Source organism: Dermochelys coriacea, chromosome 8, assembly GCF_009764565.3.
Source record: "Dermochelys coriacea isolate rDerCor1 chromosome 8, rDerCor1.pri.v4, whole genome shotgun sequence".
Classification (NCBI taxonomy): domain Eukaryota; kingdom Metazoa; phylum Chordata; order Testudines; family Dermochelyidae; genus Dermochelys; species Dermochelys coriacea.
The window spans coordinates 54,962,771-54,986,220 of NC_050075.1; the positions used below are offsets into that span (position 1 = coordinate 54,962,771).

Below are 23,450 nucleotides of genomic sequence, written 5' to 3' on the forward strand. Positions count from 1 at the left end.
TGTTGTTAAATGAGCACAGTTGTTACCTTAGCTGCATTGCCAGCAGCTGGAGACAAGGAAGCAAACTAGTTCAGAACTTTTTTGCCTTTTCCTTACCTTAGCCACTGGCAGCTTCCATTTTAGAGGCTTAGAAGAGAGCTGTGGATGGTGATGGTAGTAGGGAAGAAACTTAATACAATATTATTTCAGCCAGTCTTCGCTGAAAAAATAACACAGGTGACTATATTGTTCTCTCACGCTATATTTCAAATAAGTGTGTGTGTGTGTGTATGTATGTATGTATAATATTTTACTATAGCTAGTAATTCTAGGAAATTCAGTTAAGGTTCCTATACTAACCTTAACTCTGCCCTCTTATCCCTAGCCATTCTCTTATAATTCTGATACTACTTTACCCTGATGATCTACCCTTCTAGGTTGGGTCACTATCCCCACCTACGTTCTGAAAATCTATAGAATAGTTGCAGAGGCATTACATAAATGCAAAGTATTGTCTACTGACCAATAGACAACTTGCCCAGTCCTATGCATGGGTCAGAGATTCAGCCCTGTTCCAGTTCAACCTTCCCATAGTCGGACACAATTTCTCACGCTTACCTTTCACATGCAGTCTGAGACACCATTCTCCTATAAGGGCTAGAAAGAACCTTGTACTTACCTTGTTCACCTTTTAGTCTTTCTGTTCTGCACATAGATTCCAGTGAACCCCATATACTTGGGTGGAGAGGAGAAGGGATGGACTCATGTTCCTCTTCCCATAGAATAAAAGGGAGCAGGCATACATGTTTTCCCTTCTTGGAGGTGGTCTTGCATATTGGGCACATTTTCATTGCCAAGTCTTGTTACAGAGTGTCATTTCACTATACCTCTGGAGAAGCATTGTATTGGAAGCAATAGAGGAGCAGATGAGGGGAACTCTCTTTTGATATCAGAGTGGTGCTGGTAAGGACAGTAGCTTGGAGTCTTGAATGCAGTAATGCTAACGTGCAATGGTGGTGGGATTGCTGCTTCTTCCAGTCAATATTGTAAGTGGAGCTATGTTGATAAGAGAAGGGGTCAGAGAGGACTCATTCAGGGATGAAAATTCCAGAAGTAGAACTCAAGCCAGGCATTGAGGTTGAAGCCGAAGAGACTCTTCTAGCAAAACTTTCCAGTGTTTTTTCAGTTATTTATCTTTACAGTGTAAAGGGCTGGGAACTTCAGATGGAAGCATAGATTTGGTGGAGTGGTGCTTTAGTTCTCTTGCTGAAGTTATAGCTGAAATTTTAATTAAAACCTCCTTACATTCTAACTGAATAAAAATAGTCCTATGAACTATTGTGTGGAACAAGTGATTTCTTTTAAATGAAGTAATTGAACAAATGTTAAAACTTTCTGAAAATTGTTAACACTTTCAAGTTTATAATACTCAAAACTACTTGTTAAGTTAACCTCAAGCTTACAAAAACTATTTGGGCAAGCACTTCACATGAAAATATATTATATTGTACTTGTTCAATTTATACGATTCACCTATACATTTAATACTTAGTTATGTCAGACTCCCCAAACCATTGCAAAACCTTAATCACACCCTAGTGCCCATTTAGGCAAAAGCTGGAATAAGTTGATGAGTGGCACTGCTTCATGAAGGTCACTAAACTTAGGATATGTTGAACTAGTGGGGGAAGCAAATTCGAGATACTTAGGCCTTCCATTCAGGATGCCCTGCCACCATTCTCCAGATATACAAATCTAGAAACTGTCAGCAAAAGCATTTTCCAGAGTAGGCGAGGAGAAATACTTTTGGAAAAAGTCGAAGTGCATGTAGAGGACTTAGCTTCAGAGCTGTCAAACTGACGACATTCATAAGCTCTGTCTACAGAAAAGATGCACTGAATTTCCCCAAGGGTCACCATCAACCTGACCAAAAGTTACCAGCTATAAGGATGAAGGAGTGCTCAGTTATCTGAAGAGACTTGCTAACAGGCTTGAAATTTTGTCAAATGTAATATTTCTCTTCTGAGACCTGGATTGAGAACACCAGTCTATTTCACGTAAACCACTGAGGGGTTAAAAGCAGTAACTTTTTTGCTCACTACTGATGTAGGCCAGATTCCCGCCTAAAGATTCTGCTTTATAGTGCTGTATTTGTTCTGTGCTGTGCATATCTTTTGAATATCAAATTGATTGTAAGCTTTATGCCGACACTGGCACCTGCACACCAAAGAAACTGCTGCAGAATAAGAAAAAATAACTTGCTATAGCACGTGCTAAACTCATGAACGACATGTACAGTTGTTCAGTGCTCTGGCCTTCTCAAATTTATGTCCCTTTTCATTGCAACATTGTAAGTTGGTCTGTTTCCTACTAGAAACTGTGTAAAATAGCAAATACTGTTTTCCAACCATAGCAGTGCATCATGTGAGAAGTTACATTTACACTGAGTCCATGATCCTGGAAACCTATCTTCTCCCTCCACATTCTTTATATCAAACTATTAGGGCCATTCCAATCACAGCTGTGACATCCACAGTCTAAGTGAGGGTTTTAAATGCTGTATTAATATTACTTGCAGTAGCTGACCTTGTTTGAAGCCTGTTTATTCACTATCCTGTGTTTTCCTGCAGGCTGTATCTTTATGGCTGATCTGACATTGCTCCAGATCCTCAGTGGAGAGGGTAGGGTAATGTTATGACTTTCCTTGGCTACTGTCCTGCATGGATTGTGATAGGAATCTTGTTGAATGTTTCAAGATTATTTTAGCCATGTTATGGAATTTTTGTTGGATTTAATTTGTACTACAGCTTCCTGGTTACTATTACTGTAATGATCTCTCTTCAACGAACATTCAAACTTTTCTAATCTTGGGAAGGCACTTTGAGATCCTTGGTCAAAAGATGATGCATATTACCCAAAGTGTGCTCCATATGAGGCAGCGGCATGATTTCTTTTGCAACAAAGGTAAACAACAGAGTATCAGTTTAAGCCAGATTGGTATTTTGAAATCACATTATTGTTTTTCACAACTTGTACCAATTTCAGCAACGTGGATGCACGTCCAAGAAACTGGGAAAAGAGGAATATCTCCAACTTGGACTGCATCTACTTTGCACTTCCTTTAAAGGTATTTTTAGGATGGTCATTTAATAAATGCATCAGACTTGAACTGCCCAAGACTGAGGAATTTGGATCTTTCATTCATTTTATAATTTACTTCAGGAACTTAAACCCCTTCTTTACATTGCCATTTTTTTAATATCAGTCCAACCTGAACAAAATTTTCTCAGTGGCTAATGGGTCAGTGCTGTTGTACATAGCATTCTTACTCTATGCTGCATGGATCCTGCTGTGTTAAAGGCACATATGCATACTGTGGAAAATTTAATTTCCAAGAGGAGTAGTGTAGAGAAAAGAAACTTGAAATAGGTCAGTTTCTGTGACTGGCATTATACTGAATACATTGTTTTAGAAGAGCATGGATTAGCATGAATATGTTGGTGATAGTTCTCTGCAAAAAGAGAGAAATAGAGGCGGTTGTTTAAGTGCCCCAAGAAACTCAATGCAATTAAGAAGCAGCAAAGTTTAAATTTGTTTTTAAAAACTCTTTACACTTGCTATGCAATCTGTGGAACTCAATAGTGCAGTTATATTATGGAATTGTAATAGCACTGTAATAACTCCCCTATCCTACCCATGTTTTTAATAGTTTTCTGTTTCTTTTGATTCAGTGTAAAATGGGCACCATCTGGGGTTAGGAATGAATTTTTATCCCACCTGTAGCATTTTGTACAACACAAATTGGCCATTTATGGATCACTGCTATGTTCTGGTATGGCTGTCCCTAATGTCCTGGGTGACAGAAACAAAGTTGCCCTTGTGGTTGACCTTCCTGTCATCTGAGCCTACACCTCCTTTTTAAGAAGTTTGATTGAGAGTTGTTCATTCTGGTCTGAAATTGGTATAACCTACCATTTCAGCATGTAGGGTGGAAGGTTCAGGGATCAGAATTTGAATGTAGCCAAGTTAAATGTATTAAAATATTGCTCAAAGTAACTTTTCTTCTTCAAGTGATTGTCCATATGAACTCCACTCTTCGTATGCCAACTGCCTGTTTTGCACAAAATCAGGTTCTTTTGGCCAGCATTGTCCATTGGAGCTGTGCCTGTGTCCTAGATGTCCTTGTGCTGCTTACCCAAGGGTATAAAGAACAGAGTGGGCTCATGGCAGAGACAGAACCATGTCAGTGTCCAATTACTCCGTGCAATGTGCGATCTCTTGTAAGGCTTGTTAGTAGCAGGAAGTTGTATAGTGTACTTAATATAGTTTTTGCATCATGTCTGTTGACAAATATAAAAAATAACTTTTTAATAGTAGATTGGGGGTGGGATATGCCCAGTTCAGTCACTGTGGTGGATACAAATTCTCCATGATTAAAACTTGCCTCTTGTGTGGTGGCTATCCCACTTAGTGATGGGTGCTGTAGGTGACTCTTTTGCCTTGGTGAGGGACATATCTGGCAGATGCTTGATCGGTGTATTTTACAGGAGGACACAGAAGGCAAGAGAGGCCCAGCTCAAGCTCGCTCTTCTGGAATGCTTGATGAGAGCCTGGAAAAAAAAAAATCTAAGCAGGTCTGAGTAGTCCTCTTTGGCTAGTGCTCCTGTGAGCTGCAGCTCTACTCCAAGGTCCCAGGCTCATTCTTCATCTGAAAGATTGAATCCTTTGACTACTGAATCTGATGGAGCAGCCAAGACCTCTTCCAGTGAGTTGTCAAAAAAGGATAAGAAGGAGCACCATTCCAAGAGAACGCAGGCATGGATAATCTTCTCTGTGTATTAAAGTGAGGTAAATCCCCACAATGCTGCCGTATTGATGCTCAGCTGAAAGGCAGTTCACAGCCAATATTAGTTCACCTCTGCACCAGTTGGTCTCTAGATACCCACGGGCCATCTAAAACTTGCATCTGCACTCCCTCTGTTCTGGCGCTTAAGACTCGGATGTTGACTTTCTCTGTACCAAAGTCATTCTCTGTACCTACTGATCTTGGGGTGACTGCATTACCAGTATCCTCCTTGCTGTCATCTGCAACTAGAGGTACTTCTGCCTCTGTATTGCTCTCTAATGCTACCACAGTACCTATAAGCTCTCCTGCTTAGGTTGTGTAAAAGCTCACCCTAAGACACCAGATAGGTATACTTCATCCAAGGGAGGAGCTAACCTTTTTCCTTCCCCTCTGAACATAATAGGGAGGTATCCCAACTCTCTCATCTCATTCCCACTTTCATGAGCCTGACTGGTCTGATAGGGAATTCAGAGATTGTCCGTACAGAAACAGATTTCAGGAATATTGTGGGAAACATTCGTTCTGATAGCCACTCCCATGGCTTCCAGCCCCTTATTCATACAACATTCAATCTTGGCCTTATTAGGCTCCTTGGGGGCACATAACCATCTTGGAAATCTTTTTGCTGTCCTTCCCCCTACCCCTGCAAGATGTAGGTTTATTTAAGGAGGTCAGTTCTAGCACCTCACAGCCATCACCAGAAGAGATTGTCACCAGAAGAGGGGTCTTCAGCTGTGTAAGAACATGTTATGAGTTAGGTTAGCTCTATCTAGCCATATTAGAGCTCAGGCATCCTCTGTTGCCAATTTAAAGAATGTTCCTATTTCAGAAATTTGTAGAGCTGCTGCATGGAGCTTGGTCCACTCACTTACAAGACACTGTTCTTTAATAGAGGCTCCCAGTTCATAAACCTGTTTTTGGTAAGGCTTTCATAGAATATCAGGGTTGGAAGGGACCTCAGCAGGTCATCTAGTCCAACCCCCTGCTCACAGCAGGACCAATCCCCAACTAAATCATCCCAGCCAGGGCTTTGTCAAGCCTGACCTTGCAAACCTCTAAAGAAGGAGATTCCACCACCTCCCTAGGTAACCCATTCCAGTGCTTCCTCACCCTCCTAGTGAAAAAGTTTTTCCTAATATCCAACCTATACCCCCCCCCACTGCAACTTGAGACCATTACTCCTTGTTCTGTCATCTGCTACCACTGAGAACAGTCTAGATCTGTCGTCCTTGGAACCCCGTCTCAGGTAGTTGAAAGCAGCTATCAAATCCCCCTCATTCTTCTCTTCTGCAGACTAAACAAGCCCAGTTCCCTTAGCCTCTCCTCATAAGTCATGTGCTCCAGCCCCCTAGTCGTTTTTGTTGCTCTCCGCTGGACTTTCAATTTTTCCATATCCTTCTTGTAGTGTAGGGCCCAAAACTGGACACAGTACTCCAGATGAGGCCTCACCAGTGTCAAATAGAGGGGAATGATCACATCCCTTGATCTGCTGGCAATGCCCCTACTCATACAGCTCAAAATACTGTTAGCCTTCTTGGCAACAAGGGCACACTGTTGATTCAAACCCAGCTTCTTGTCCACTGTAATTCCTAGGTCCTTTTCTGCAGAACTGCTGCCGAGCCATTCGGTCCCTAGTCTGTAGCAGTGCATAGGATTCTTCCGTCCTAAGTGCAGGACTCTGTCCTTGCTGAACCTCATCAGATTTCTTTTGGCCCAGTCCTCTAATTTGTCTAGGTCCCTCTGTATCCTATCCCTACCCTCCAGCATATCTACCATCCCTCCGAGTTTAGTGTCATCTGCAAACTTGCTGAGGGTACAATCCACGCCATCCTCCAGATCATTAATGAAGATATTGAACAAAACTGGCTCCAGGACTGACCCTTGGGGCACTCAGCTTGATACCAGCAGCCAACTAGACATGGAGCCATTGATCACTACCTGCTGAGCCCGATCTAGTCAGCTTTCTATCCACCTTTATAATCCATTCACCAGCCCATACTACTTTAACTTGCTGCCAAGAATACTGTGGGAGACTCTATCAAAAGCTTTGCTAAAGTCAAGAAAGAACACATCCACTGCTTTCCCCTCATCCACAGAGCCAGCTATCTTGTCATAGAAGGCAATTAGGTTAGTCAGGCATGACTTGCCCTTGGTGAATCCATGCTGACTATTCCTGATAACTTTTTCCTCTTCTCCAAATGCTTCAGAATTGATTCCTTGAGGACCTGCTCCTTGATTTTCCCAAAGACTGCCTTTATTGTTTAAATAGGACTCCTAGTACCCACCTCCAAGCATACGGAGACAACAGCTTGTTCGTCACCAAGAATGGAATCCAAGTGATTCTGTCTTCAAGTGATTTTCCACATGAAAAAAGAACAGTAACTGGTTTTCCAAGATGTGGTGTCCATGTGGTTTCCACAGCCTGCCATCCTTCCCCTCTACTCTACAGAGTTCTAATACTTTAGCATTTTGTATGGGCAAAGGAACTGAGGAATGGCTGGGCCTGCTCTGTCCTTCATGCGCTCAGATTATGGGAATTCAAGAACATCTAGGTTTCAGAGTAGCAGCCATGTTAGTCTGTATTCGCAAAAAGAAAAGGAGTACTTGTGGCACCTTAGACTAACAAATTTATTAGAGCATAAGTTTTCGTGAGCTACAGCTCACTTCATCGGATGCATTTGGTGGAAAATACAGTGGGGAGATTTTTGCGCGCGCGCGCACACACACACACACACACAAATGCATCCGATGAAGTGAGCTGTAGCTCACGAAAGCTTATGCTCAAATAAATTTGTTAGTCTCTAAGGTGCCACAAGTACTCCTTTTCTTTTTGTGAATACAGACTAACACGGCTGCTACTCTGAAAACTGTAAGGAGAGTGATCACTTAAGATGAGCCGTCACCAGGGGGGGAGGAGGAAAACCTTTCATGGTGACAAGCAAGGTGGGCCATTTCCAGCAGTTAACAAGAACATCTGAGGAACAGTGGGGGGGTGGGGTGGGGGAGAGAAATAACATGGGGAAATAGTTTTACTTTATGTAATGACTCATCCACTCCCAGTCTCTATTCAAACCGAAGCCTATCCAGTTTGCAAATTAATTCCAAATCAGCAGTCTCTCGCTGGAGTCTGTTTTTGAAGTTTTTTTGTTGAAGGATAGCCACACTCAGGTCTGTAATCGAGTGACCGGAGAGATTGAAGTGTTCTCCGACTGGTTTTTGAATGTTATAATTCTTGACGTCTGATTTGTGTCCATTTATTCTTTTACGTAGAGACTGTCCAGTTTGACCAATGTACATGGCAGAGGGGCATTGCTTGCACATGATGGCATATATCACATTGGTAGATGCGCAGGTGAACGAGCCTCTGATAGTGTGGCTGATGTGATTAGGCCCTCTGATGGTGTCCCCTGAATAGATATGTGGACAGAGTTGGCAAACATAAAGAACTAAAGAACATCTAGGGTACAGATGCAGCGCCAATGGACACGGCTGGCCAAAAGAATCCAGTTTTGTGTGCATAGAACACGTGTACAAAGAGTGGAATCCATGTAGACAATACATCTCTAACAACCACAGTTACTGCAAGGTAAGTAACAGTTCTTTTGCAGGTGACGGTCTGGATGATTAACCCAAGAAAACCGACAGTTATAGATAGGAGGAAGGTATGGAAAATATGTGTGGCAGGCATATTAGGATTTTGAGATTAATTTGGGCATTTGCACTCTATGATAGATGACTACTTGTATGGCTTCAGGTTTCCAGGAAGATTACTGAATGCTTACAAAACAGATTCCTTAAATCTTTTATGGACTTGCAAGAACTTCATGGGAAAGCTTTAATGTATGACAGATTTCATCTTTGATATTGCCGTGCAGTATTTTTGTTTATAGACGTAAACAACTATTCAATTAAATTGAAAGGCAAAACTGATAAAAGAAAATATTTTAAGTAATGTACTTAGCAATGCCTAAGTAACCTGTGAAACTCATTGTCACACCATATTGCTAAGGCCAGGAGCTTGATAGGATTCAGAAGAGAATTTAGACATTTATATGGATAATTTTTAGGAGGACTTAAACTCCATGTGCTACAGGACATAATCCGAGTACTGACTGACGAGTTAAGAAGAAATGTCTCCTATGGACACATTATTCCATTCCTTCTGAAGTTTCTGGTACTAGGCACTGTCATACAGGACTTAGAGGAACCATTGGTTTGATCCAGTATGGGACCTCTGATGTAGTCAGCAGCCCCATGGAGCTTCATGTAATGTGGGGCAACTGGGACGAGGTGTCCCAAGAAAGGCACCTTTGAAGCTGGGAGGAAGATGATATCAGGCTGGTTGGTGGTGATGCAGATTTTCTATTTACACTTTTCAGAGTTACTGTGAGTTCCTCTCAGATTTATTGTTGATGAGACTGGGGGCTGGTTATGTGTTTAAAATGGAGATGATTTTGTGATAACTGACAACAATTATTTAAAGAATTAAAATATATTTCAGGTGAGAACATAACATATGAAAGCACCGGGAGTTCTAAGGAACTTGTTCTCTGTTTGCCTTTTGACATGACTTTATTTTGTGGGCGGGTGGGGGGGCAGATAAATTACTGTGAGCTGTATTATTAACTTCAAGGTTAGCCTTCTGTTACCTCTCCACAAGAAAGACTATATCGCTTTCTGCCCACATGTATACCAAACAAACTGCCATATGACTCTTCATCTACCACTTTCTAAGAGACCAGGTAAAATTCAAAGAGCATGTATGAGTATTTCACCTGGTAAATCAGATCTAATTCAGATTAGATTATGAAAAAAGTGAAATTAGAAAAGTGGATTGTTGAATGTTAACTACCTGACAGTATCTTTGATAGAAAGGTGTTGAAAGCTATTCTAAAAGTGTTCGTAGGAAAAATTAATGTAAAAATTTTCATGAGGATTGGGCTGCTCTCTCATCCTGTCACTGTTAAAGTGACATGTTTCTCAGTCTGATTTCAGATTTCAGTCCTGAAATCAAAATATTTCCCTTTTTTTATGAGTCATACTTACTAAGTTCATGAAAATGTATCCTCTTGTTACAGGCACTAGTTTAGACTGAGGTTGTGTGTTAAATTTTGCCTATATCAAATAGGATCTTTAACTAACTAAATTTAAAGATTACAATTTATTTCTTTTCAACTGTCTAAACAGATTCTCTTGCTTTTTTCTAAACCACCAATTTGTCTTAAAAGAACAAGTCTAGGCAACGACTTCATGGGCACGCTAATGTGTGTATCTGAAATTCATACTGGAAGAGCACAATTTTTTTTATTACACGCTAATATAGAATTAAAAACAGGTTAAAAAAAAAATCCAGCTAAGTTCTACTTTAGGAGTTGCTAGCACACATCCCTAGACTTGAGTGGGGAACTATGCCTACAACATAGATCAAAAACTTCCAGATACAGTTGTTGTTGAACCATACTTCTCTAAACTAGTACATAATAGAAACAGGAGATAATATGAACTATTCCTGCATCATAACTGGTTCTCTTGTATTTGCTATAAATTATAATATTTAACTTGGGTTCTGAGGAGACATGTAAACAGACTTAGTTTGTACTGGAAACAAATGGTTTTTCTCTCATAGAACATGATGGGATGTCTGGATACAATAATTTGATCCCTGATGTTCAAATAAACTTGTTTATAAAACATCTCCTGATAACTTTTGTACAAAATAACAGCCAGAATTAAATAAAATAAGTCAACCTTCTTAAAAAAAATGCCAGCAACAAATGGAGGGAATCTAATACAGGAAATGAAGCGTCAGTTTAGTGGAATAAATGTGTGACCACCAGTGGCCGTATTAAACACTGTTAAGAGTGGGTGTGTAGTTTTTACATGTCCTGAGATGGGGTGTCAAAGGGAATTGATTTCCATACTCTAGAGCCCAGAAGAGCAAAGATATGATCAGGTCATATCTCCCTCCAGAAATGAGGTGCTTTAAATGGTCATTTACTAAGCCAGTAGAATTATAGTGCTTTATATTTTTCAAATTACTGTAAAACCACACATTAATTAAACCTAATAGCATTGTCACTCTGCTTTCCATTCCTAGGAATTATTTTTGATTCTGAGATGAAAATAGTAGTGTGGCTGACTACTATTTTCTAGCCCTTGCAGTTATTTGGGAAAGGGAGAAAAAAAGAATTGTGGACAGAAGGAACAATTGGTCTATCTAGTTCAGCCTCTGACTTCTTGTGGGTATGTACCCTATTCCAGTTCAGATCTTATTACATTGCATTATAACTAGGGCTGTTGATTAATCGCAGTTAACTCACGTGATTAACTCAAAAATTAATCACGATTAATTGCAGTTTTAATTGCACTGTTAAACAATAGAATACCAATTTCAGAGTAGCAGCCGTGTTAGTCTGTATCCGCAAAAAGAAAAGGAGTACTTGTGGCACCTAGGAGACTAACAAATTTATTTGAGCATAAGCTTTCGTGAGCTACAGCTCATTTCATCGGATGCATTCAGTGGAAAATACAGGCTTGAATAGAGACTGGGAGTGGATGGGTCATTACACAAAGTAAAACTATTTCCCCATGTTATTGCTCCCCCACTGTTCCTCAGACATTCTTGTCAACTGCTGGAAATGGCCCACCTTGATTATCACTACAAAAGGTTTTCTTCCTCCTCTCTCCCCCCCCGCTTCCCCCCCTCTGGTAATAGCTCATCTTAAGTGATCACTCTCCTTTATAGTGTGTATAACACTCATTGTTTCATGTTCTCTGTGTATATAAATAAACTCCCCACTGTATTTTCCACTGAATGCATCCGATGAAGTGAGCTGTAGCTCACGAAAGCTTATGCTCAAATAAATTTGTTAGTCTCTAAGGTGCCACAAGTACTCCTTTTCTTTTTCTTTTTGAGAATACCAATTGAAATTTATTAAATATTTTGGATTTTTTCTACATTTTCAAATGTATTGATTTCAATTATAATACCAAGTGTACGATACTCACTTTATATTTTATTACAAATATTTGCACTGTAAAAATGATAAAAAAAAATAGCATTTTTCAATTCACCTCATACAGGCACCATAGTGCAATCTCTTTATTGTGAAAGCGCAACTTACAAATGTATGGGTTTTTGTTACATAAGTGCACCCAAAACCAAAACATTGTAAAACTTTAGAGCCTACAAGTCCACTCAGTCCTACTTCTTGTTCAGCCAATCGCTAAGAGAAACAAATTTACAGTTACCGGGAGATAATGCTGCCCTCTTATTTACAATGTCACTTGAAAGTGAGAACAGACATTCACATGGCACTTTTGTAGCCAGCATTGCAAGGTATTTACATGACAGATATGCTAAACGTTCGTATGCCTCTTCATGCTTTGTCCACCATTGCAGAGGATGTGCTTGCATGCTTGTTTAAAAAAAAAAAAACAATGCATTAATTTGTGACTGAACTCCTTGGGGGAGAAGTGTATGTGTCCTGCTCTGTGTTCTACCTGCATTCTGCCATATATTTCATGTTATAGCAGTCTCAGATGATGACCCAGCATATTGTTCATTTTAAGAATGCTTTCACTGCAGATTTGACTAAATGAAAAGAAGGTACCAATGTGAGATTTCTAAAGATAGCTACAGTACTTGACCCAAGGTTTAAGAATCTGAAGTGCCTTCCAAAATCTGATATGGATGGGGTGTGGAGCTTGCTTTCAGAAGTCTTAAAAGAGCAACATTCCAATGTGGAAACTACAGAACCCGAACCACCAAAAAAAAGAAAATCAACCTTCTGCTGGTGGCATCTGACTCAAATGATGAAAATGAACATGCGTTAGTCTTTACTGCTTTGGATTGTTATGAGCAGAACCCATCATCAGTATGGATGCACGTACTCTGGAATGGTGGCTGAAGCATGATGGGACATGAATCTTTAGCGCATCTGGCGTGTAAATATCTTGCAACGCTGGCTACAATAGTGCCATGCAAACGCCTATTCTCGCTTTCAGGTGACATTATAAATAAGAGGGCAGCATTATCTCCCTTAACTGTAAATTTGTTTCTCTTAGTGATTGGCTGAACAAGAAGTAGGACTGAGTGGACTTGTAGGCTCTAAAGTTTTAAAATGTGTTGTTTTTGAGTGCAGGTATTTTTTGTACATAATTCTACATTTGTAAATTGCGCCTTCACGATAAGGAGAGTGCTCTAAATACTTGTATTAAGTGAATTGAAAAATAGTATTTTTTCATTTTTCCAATGCAAATATTTAGAATATAAAGTGAGCACTGTACACTTTTTATTGTGTTGTAATTGAATATATTTGAATGTGTTGTATTTTGTATGTTGAATATGTATTGAATATTGTGTTGTAATTTGAATATATATATTGTAATATATTTGAAAATGTGGAAAACATCCAAAAATATTTATATAAATAGTATCCTATTGTTTAACAGCACGATTAATCATTATTAATTTTTTTTAATGGCTTGACAGCCCTAATTATAACTTTACTAAAGAGAGAGAAGATCCTAGTTACTTGTATATTATCTTTAGGCATTTAAATAGCAAACAATTTCCTCCTTTCCAAGGTGAATAATTTGTTAGAATATGTATATATCTTATCACTCACTCTTGTCTCATAGAAATTGTCGTAAACATATAGATCTTTGCACTCATAGCTCTTCCTCTATATTTTAACTTTAAAAAAAGTAACTTTGGAATGGAGGTCATATTTAAGTTGGGAGTTCTAAGGGAGAGAAAACTTCTGTTATAGCTGGTATTTACCTGTTTCAGTTCAACCTGCTCTGAGTAGGCTTAGATGACCTGGTGGTAAACCTCAGGAACTGCAAGAGGCTTTTTAGCAGTATTGGAAAAGCTCGTATAGGCAACTGGGGAACAACAATGGGCATTTTTTTTCCTCCAAAAAATCCCTAGCATGGATAAGGTATTAGAAGGATTTCAGTGGTCATGTAAACTAAAGGCTTGTCTTCGTGGTGGGGTTTTTCAGATTACCTTTGTGTGTGCTCTTACAGAATAATTGTTCCAAACAAATTGCATTCATGCAGCTCACTCTTGCCTACTACCCTCTGAATCAATGTATACACGAGGCACTAATTTGTTTCAAAATAAGCTCTTAGTATTCTGGGCAGGTATCCCATGGTGCTTTGTCCTGTTGCTGGGTTCTATGTATTATGGGGATTTTGTGTCAGCACATTGTGGGATACCCACTGGAAATCCGGGGATGTAGAGGTCATAGCAACAAATTGCTGAGATTCCTCTGAACACATCCCATGATTCATCTATCTTGCGAGTTAGCAGCACTTTCTAACTGCTGTCAGCCAGCATGGAAGGAACACAGCTGCATCCCACAGTCCATGCATTCATTAATACATGGATGCTGCTGCGCATGTATTTGGAATCATGCATCCAGGTGGTTTCAGCAGCCAGCTGCAACACTGGCAAGTCGTTTTCAGCAGAGCAGGCAGAGGAGGATGAGATCAAACAGTTAATTGTGTGTAAAGCTTTCTTGGAACATCTTCGTTCCATTGAGTGCCATTTCTGGGTTCGAGAAACAAATTCTGGTGGTAAAGGATCATAATTCTGACCAGAAGTCGAGGCAGAATTTTGGGATGACAAAGAGCACTTATCTAAAGATCCGCACAGAACTGTAGCGGCATCATACCATTGTGAGCTCTCTCCTCACTGTGGAGAAGAATGTGGCCATCACCATCTGGAAGCTTGTCACCTATGATTAGTTAACACCAAATTGCTCTTGGTTGGTAGCTGGTAGATCAACTGTTGGGATTGTTGTCACGGAGGCGTGCACTGTTTATATTAAGAAGGTGCTGATGGCATGAGTCATTCATCTTGGCAGCACACAGCAGGTTATTGATGGATTTGCACAGCTAGGGTCCCTGAAGCATATTGGTGGGCCATTGATGCAACCCATGTGCCTATTCTTTGTTTCCCTCTCCCCAACCAGGCCTCAGAGTTCATAAACAGAAAGGGGTACTTCTCCATGGTGCTCCAGAGCCTGGTTGATCACTGTGGCAGGTTCACCAATGTGGGATGATCTGGAATGGTCCATGCTGTTAGGCTCTTTTGAAACTCACACCTGTTTTTGTTTAATGAAAAATGATGATTTTGGTACCAGGACAACTATGAACATTATGGGTGGTCTGATTCCTTTTGTCATTCTTGTAGACCCAGTTTACCCTCTGTTTCACTGGCTTATGATGCCTTTTACTGGACACTTGGATAGGAGAAAGGACCTGTTCAGCTATCCTTGAATAGTTGCAGAATGACGGTGGAAATGTGGTATTTTTACAAAAATTTATTGAACATTTGTCAAAATAACCTTTTTTTATTGAATGTCAGGCAGTGCAAATAATAAAAATCAGTTGTTGAACCAAAATTATTAATCATTATACCATGACAGGCGGTGCAAATTGTATCCAACATTGAAGTGCAGTTGTGCAACACGTGACTAAATACTGAGTACATGTATATCAGTGGTGTACTGGTCACAGGCCAGTGTACATGTGATTTGTGCCTGGCATCTTTTCCTTGGAATGTGGAATAGTGTGGGAAGAACCTTTTGTTTGTTGTGGGAGTGGTGATGGATTCTAGAACTTGCTGTTTTCAGGGCCCTGTGGTATGGGATATCTACAGAAATGCCTGTTGGAGCCTTGTGAAAGGTACTGCTGTTCTTGGAACACATTGTTCTCCACGGGCTGCAGGCTAGTACAGCAGCATGTTCTCAAGATGATTTGTCTTTTGCACATGCTCTGCATCACTTGTCTCTGCATCACCTGTCTATCTCTGCAAGGAGAGCTTTCCTCCACTCCTCTATTTATCCCTCTTTTGTGATGCTGCCTTGGGGTCCCCAAACATTTTGTCTTTGGTCTTCCTGCCTTGGAAATGAGTCCAGAGTTCTGCAACTGATAGCAGTACTGTTATTGGAGATTGGTGTCGGGGGCAGAAGGTGGGAGAGTTGAGAAACAGAACAAGTAGTTATTGTAGGTGACTCGTCTCCATGGCAACAATGATAAACTCTCGTTCCTCAGTTTTGGAATACTATTTCAGTAGTTTTTTCCTAGCCTGGGTAGAGTTTGGAGATGGTAAGCAGTGTTTCACCATATTTCCCTTTTGCATAGTAATTCAATTTTAATCCTAGGAGGTTGGTACAGTGGGTGATGGGATTTGTGCCACTTATAGGCATGGGCAAAGGGTCTGAGGTGGCCTGCAGGATTTTGAAGGCTTGCACGGGGTGGGGAAGGTTGAAAGCTCTTAGAAATTAACATAGCCTGTTAAAATGCAACTGATGCCTAATTTATCTATCTTTTTCGTGTAACCATTTCTGCCTTTTATGCCTCCTAAATTGTACTCAGTTAAAATCTGTCTTTGTAGTTAGTTAACTTTTGTTTTATCTTATCCAGTGTGTGTGTTTGGGAAACTCCATTTGGGGTAACTAGATGTGTGCTTATCATGTCTATTAATAAAATGATTGGCTATATATAAGTTAGTTATCCAGGAGAGGGCTAGGTAATACAGGACATATATTTCTGGGGGTAAATCTAGGACTGGGGATGTGTTGGGGTCACCTTGCAATATGCTCAAGGCTGATAAGAGCCAGTATGACTGGATGGCTGCAGCGCGCGTGCGTGCACATGTAGCTGGGAGTGACTTGCAGGCTGGAGGCTGTTTGTGAGCCGTCCAGTCTGAAGGCTACAGCAGCAAAGCAGTGTAAAGTGCATCTGAGGTTTGCGGTCAGGAGTGACACAGCTACTCATTGGTCTGGATTGTACCCTGGGTATGTCTCAGCCCCAAAAAGAGGGGGATAGCCTGTCTTCACCCATAAATCAGACACCTGTATTTGCAACAGCTATTCTGACTTGGAGATGAGAGAGAAGGTATGAATGATGGTTAATACTACCCACAGATAATTCCTTGGAAGGCTAGGAAATATAGGAAGAGGGATTTGATTTTAAATATACTTGGCCTTGGTAAGCTGCCTGGCGTCGGCCTACTTGTGCATATACCTAAAATTAAATTGGCCTCCCACCGATATAAGTGCACTGTTCTAGCAGTGCAGTAACACCACCGCCCCGAGGGGCCTTGAGCTAAGGTCAATCTACTGAAGTCGACACAGTGCGAGTATAGACGCTACATTACTTAAGTTGGCCCTAACAGTCCTCCAGCAGCTGTCCCACAGTGCCCAACACTGATCGCTCTGGTTGCAGTTGTCAACTCCACTGCCCGGGAATCCTAAATGCCAGAAGTCCCGTATGCCTGCGCTGCACCTGCCTCCCCCCCCCCCCTTTTTTTTTTTAAAGTCCTGCAATTTTTTTTTTTTTTTTTTTTTTTGAAATGCCTTTTCCTGATTATCTGGCTTGCTGAACACATCTAGCAGCTGTCCATTGTTACGTGCCACTGATCATGCCAGCTATCCGCTCGAGATGCACTGTGGCTTGGCGTAGATGGGAAATATTGGGTAACCTGATTGGACCAGGAGAAGAGGCTCATGGAAGCACAGCTATGGACCAGCTGTAGAAAAGTGGACATATAAGAGCTGATTTAATGGGGGATGCAGTAGAAGGGGTACAACAGGGACAGTCAGCAGTGCCAAATGAAAATTAAGGAACTGCATCAGGCATACCAGAAGGCCAGAGAGGCCAACAGTCCATCTGGTGGTGAGCCACAGACCTGCTGCTTTTATAAAGAACCGCACGCCATACTTGCAGAGACTCCACTACCACCCAACAGACCACCATGCATACCTCCAAAGAGCTCGAGTCGCAGGCCCCTGGCATGAACAGCGGGGAAGAGGATTGGGGATATGCGACCAACACCTGTTTGAGACTGCACTGCAGTCCTGGCAGTCGAGCATGGGCGAGCCTGGTGCAGGGAAAGGAACCTCAGGTAAGTGTGCAACTGTATTTCCTATTATGATGTACTGATGACACCCACAGCTTAACAGGACACAGCTATTGACTTTTCGTTAATTTACCCGTATTAGAAAAGATAACTCTACCTCTCTTTGTTGTACCGCTATCTGCTTTTCATTCCTCTGTAGAGTTAAGCAAGGGGGCCACATTGAGCAGTTTGTTTTTATACACAGGGTGTCCCTGGAATCCTCCTGAGAGATCGCAGTGAAACTTTCCTGGATATACTCTGCAGTTCTCTCCCAAAGGTTTCTAGGGATGGCAGCCTTATTTCTTCCTCCCACAGTAGAACACTTTCCCATGCTAGTCAGTGATGACTTGGGCAGGCACGGCAGGCTAACAGCATATGGTCCCAGGCAGCTTTGGGACTCCAGCAGCAGCTGTGCTCTATATGCCTTTGTTACTTCAGGAGTGAGATCTGCTAAATCACCACTGCCTGTGAAAAATGGTGCCAGTATTCAGTGCCATTGCCTATACTTATAGTTTCATGCAACCTAGCTATTCTCTCCTCATTTCCCTCCCACCGGCAGGCCATACTAACAGCAATCATGGTGAATAGCACTGTGCACAAGCACTCCGAAGCAGAAATGTCAATAAGCATGTCTTGTTTAAAACTTTAGAGGAGCAAGGGAAGGGAATTCTGAATCTTAACTTTCACTTTCCATTGTGACCTTATTGACGGTAGTACCTCTGTGTTTTATGTGCAGCTGCTCTGTTTGTGACATCAAGGGGTTTCTTCCTCCACACCTGCAGATCCAGAGCCAGATAGAGAGGAGAAAGAAGAGGACTCGGGATGACATGTTTGATGCAGTGCTGGCTTGCAGGATCTCTTTAGACTGTGAGTAAAGGGCCTGAAGGGTGAACATTGCAGACATCCTGGAGAAGGGCTAGGAGCCCCAACAGGAAAAAGGAGAGGGAGATGCATCAGGACATAATGGAGCTTCTCCAGCAACAAACAGATTCAGCAGACCTACAGGTTCAACAGTCCAAGGCTCGTCTCTTTTTGTAGTCCACTGAGAACTCCATTGCAGCACCTGTTTAAACATTCCACATTTCTAACCCTACCATTCCATCCTGGGGCAACATTAAGGACAACCACAGCTTCACATGCTCTGACCTGTGAAAGCCAGGGTTTGGTGTATGGATAGCTAAAATGGACATGAGTGTTCTTTCCCTTTTAAGTTCTGTTCCATTAATATATTACTTTAATGTATTTGCTTTTAAATTGCACAGGCTTTTTGGTTTTTTGCACTGGTTTTGTTACTGAATAAAATTCTATTATGTGGAAAAGAATTCATCATTAGTAGTTCACAACATATGCTGCAGAGTTCCTAGCAGTTCAGAAAGCACCTACTCACTTGTTACCATATAGTGTGACACAACACATTAGATTAGTGACACTGTAATGATCATAAAAGGACAGCAACCACTTCAAAATTAATAGGTGCATTGGCAGTGTTCTATATCTGTACATGAAGCACCAAACAATTCCTAAGAGGCCCCAAAATAGGAGGGCCAGCTAGATCACAGTACAGTACAATGCAATACTGTGGATCATTGGGTAACTACTCTTTCAAAGCCTCCCTAAGCCATATAGCTCTGCAATGAGCTCTTCTAATCACCCTTGTGTCTGGCTGGTCATTCAGCAGGCATCTTTCCCCCATTTGCTTCACAGATGTTGTTCAGGACACAGCAGGCAGCTATAACCATTGGGATTTTTTTTTTTCACTGAGATCCAGTCTTATGAGTAAATAATGCCAGTGTCCTTCAGTCTACCAAAAGCACATTCAGCTTTCATTCTGCACCTGCTGAGCCAGTGGTTGAATCTTTACTTGGTGCTGTTGAGATGGCCAGCATATGGCTTCCTGAACTGAGGGATTAAGCGGTAGACTGGGTCCCCTAGGATCACTGTTGGCATGTCAACATTGCCAATGTTAATCTGCCAGTTGAGGGGAAAAAAAGTCCTTGTTTGTAGGTTTCTGAACTATTCTTTGTTCTTAAAGATCCACGTGTCGTGCACCTTCCTGACCGGCCAACGTTGCTGTTGGTGAAGCGTATCCGGTGCTCCACCAACACTTGCAATACCATAGAAAAGTACCCTTTTCTCTTGTATTCTGTGGCAAGATGGTCTGATGCTAAAATAGGGATATGCATCCTGTTTGTTGCTCCACTACAGTTTGGGAATCCCATTGCTGCAAATCCATCCACTGTGACCTGCACATTGCCTAGAGTAACAGTCGTAATGGCCTTGCACACAGAACTACCCCCACAGTGGATTTTCAAGCTCCAAAACTTTTTCTTGCTGACCGCTAGCAATCTGACATTGCAAATTTCCACATTGCAATTGCCACTTGATTCTTCACTGTCAAGGCACGTTTCATTTTGGTGTCCCTGAACTGGAGGGCTGGCGCAAGCTTGGCACACAGATCTAGGAATGTGACCTTGCTAATCATCCCAAACCTGCATTACAGTGCAATCCCACCAGTCAGTTTTCATTTCTTGGGCTCAGAGGTGACACTCCACTATCTGCAGGTGCTCCATGAATGCCACCAACAGCCTTAAATTGGTTCTCACTATGTTGCACAGCAGTCTGTCCTCCAAGAAATCATAATGTTCCACGCTGATTTTGGTTTTTAAGATGGCTGTGCAAATACTGGAGGATCATTCTGTTGCACTCTGTACCTCTGAGTAACACCCTATGCCCCTATGTTCATCTTTATAATACGATTGTGTGGTATCCAATGCAGAGTTTGTCATGTTGGGTGCCTTTGGAAGGCTCATAATGCACTGAGCATGGTTGTTATAGTAATTGTTACAGTATTCGGGTTTCAGAGTGGTAGCCGTGTTAGTCTGTATCAGCAAAAAAAAGCAAGGAGTACTTGTGGACCATTGGCTCAGACAGCAACAAAAGAATCTGTTAGACCCTTGAGAGAGTCACCCCCTTCCTTTGGTCGGTTTGGGACTACAATGAGGTAATGCTCACCTGATTCTGACTGGGGGGGCGGGGGGGGGGGGGAAGAGAGGCAAAGCCAAGAGGAAAGAAAGGACATTATAAAAGGGAGAGACATTTTGCCATGCTCTCTCTCTCCCATCTACATCTACAGAACACCACCACCAAGCGACTGAAACGCTGATCAAAGGGGAGAGCCTGACTGAAAAGTAACCAGCCAGCATGTGGTGAGAAGTACCTAAGTTTTTTAAGGACATTGAAAGTGTTAAGATTAGCTTAGAATGTGTTTCGCTTTTATTTCATTTAACCAAATCTGACTGGTTATGCTTTAACTTATCAATCTATCTTTATAGCTAATAAATCTGTTTGTTTGTTCTACCTGAAGCAGTGCGTTTGGTTTGAAGTGTGTCAGAGGCTCCCCTTGGGATAACAATCCTGGTACATACCAATTTCTTTGTTAAATTGATGAACTTATATAAGCTTGCAGTGTCTAGTGGGACAGTGAAAGACTGAGGTTCCTAGGGTTGTGTCTGGGACCAGAGATAATTGGCTAGTGTCATTCGATTGCTAGTAGCTGGGAGCAGCTTACATGCCAGAGGCTGTGTGTGAACAGCCCAGGAGTGGGGTTCTCACAGCACAGCAGGGTAAGGCTGGCTCCCAGAGTCAAAGATTGAAGTCACCTAGCAGAGTGGTCTCCAAAGTGAGACGCGCGAGCACCCCAGGGGTGTGCCAGAGGATCCCAGGGGGTGTACAGCAGGAGGAACGCCACCGGACAGCACTCCGCTGTTTTTTTCCCTTCAGCGGCAGCTCTGCATGCCTGCAGCAGGTCTTCCCTTCTTCTTTCTTCGGCGGCACGCCTGCAGCGGGTCTTCCACTCTTCTTGCTTTGGTGGCACCGTGGTGGGGGGGGGGGTTCGCAATCCAAAAACTTTGGAGACCACTGACCTAGCAGATCACCGGTCCAGATAACACCGGAGGGGAACATCACACGTTAGTCCTGTGCTTGCAATGCTTATGACAATATTTCAGAGCTGTGCAGTCTCCAGGCTTCTGTCAAAGATGGCAGACCGCAAAGAAGACCATGCAGGTTCATGGGATTTTTTTTTAAAAAGGCCCAAAAATTATGGGATATAGATAACATGATAGAATGGAGACAGTTGCATGCTGGGAAGCTGACCCCTTACTCCGTCACCCCTGCACAACTTTTTTCTGCCCCATTGTGCTTTGCCAAAACTTCTAAAAGAAAGTGCATTGGGCAGTGGTGGGTTGCACACTGGGTTACCTACTCATTATGCTCTGCACTGTATATTGACTCACTCCTAGTGAGTACATGCAGTGCCAGTGCGAGGAGCCAAGTGTGCACAAGTGATACACTAACTGCAGTGCCTTTATGCCGATGTAACTTGCGGCAGCAAAAGTTTGTAGTATAGACATGCCCTGATATTTAAGTAATTTCCATTGCCTATTTTATAAACTTGTACTTTGTTAGGGCCTGCCCTCAAAATGTGGATTCTATTATGACAAGTATAGGGACTTAATAAAGGAATAGAGGTTTTGTTTATTTCAAATCATAAATGTAGTGTTCCAAGATGGGCAGGTAAGGTTTATTGAAATATGCTGTACCAGTGAACACATTTTATTAAGTTGTTTAATATTAAATGGTAGTAATTATTCTAAGGTCAAAGAATTGACATAAATTGGTAATTGACTTGGTGAAAACTGATCTTTGGAAATGAGTTAGTCTTAACAATTAACATTAAGAATGAGTTATTTTTTCTGGGTATTAAACTCAAGGGTGAGTCAATATAGCTAGTGTTATGATGTGCCTATAAGACTTTTTTTTTTTAATTGCACTCTATCTCTATTGTGAAACAGCAAGAAGAATTAGATGCATCTTCGATATAGACACATAATGGAGGCTTTGATTTGCGACATTTAGTGGTTCAGAAATATTCTTCCTGCCTATTGAAACTCTAACTGTTCTTACTCTTTAAGGGCTTGTCTACACAGGAAAGGTTTACGAGTTTATTGTGGTATAGGTACATCAATTATAATTCTTTTTTGAGTGTCTGCATATTCCCACTCGTGGAATGTGCTGACCTGATCAGCTCAGACAGTGGAACCTAACCTTAGAGCACTCATGCATCCTTCCTACCTCTCCTCTCTGCATTCCTGAACGTTCTGAGGGCAAGGCTATGAAAGGGGATGTGGTGCCCTCTGCTTGCTGCCTCAGTTCCTTCCAGCCACACCAGCAGATAGATCTGGAGAGGTTCACATCTATCTGATCAGGATTCTTCTCAAAGAATTTATTGGTTTACTTTAGTATAGTTTTTAGTGTCACTTTAATGAAAAGGTTGGTTGGTTAAGGAAAAGGGGGGTTTTTATTATGATGATAGTTAATTTCGGTTCTGACTACTGGTTCCATGGCACATCTGAAAGTTCAGACTTGCTTTTGAAAGGTGCAACTGTTGTCTTGCAGTCTTTCTGGTGTTGGATGCCCACACAACGCCTTGGGGAGGGTCACTCTCCTTCAAGATGCTCTGTCTGTAGCAGACTTACCCTGAGGGTATGCAAGGAATGCGACAACAGGATGCAAGTCTTATTGCTTCCCGAATCTCTCGTTCTAGAGCCTCTTGAACCCGACACATCCAAGGGATCCCTATTCATAATGAAAACGCCTGTGGTCTGCTCCTTACACCTCTGGCATTAAGAACACTATGTAGAAGGTTTC

General features: G+C 41.7%; 1 protein-coding gene across 6 annotated transcripts in view; it reads left to right on the forward strand.

Moving 5' to 3' along the window:
* The window catches only part of SMG7 (SMG7 nonsense mediated mRNA decay factor), a 103,352-nt gene that overhangs the window by 16,387 nt on the left and 63,515 nt on the right, over positions 1 to 23,450 (forward strand). The window contains exon 2 of one of the 6 annotated variants that reach the window (XM_043491059.1): positions 3,025 to 3,106. The exons of 4 other annotated variants lie outside the window; for them this stretch is intronic. The gene's annotated coding sequence lies outside the window, so the exon portion shown is untranslated. Of the gene's footprint in view, positions 1 to 3,024; positions 3,107 to 8,299; positions 8,412 to 23,450 lie in introns of those variants that run through there. One more of the 6 variants, XM_038412973.2, reaches the window with a different exon arrangement.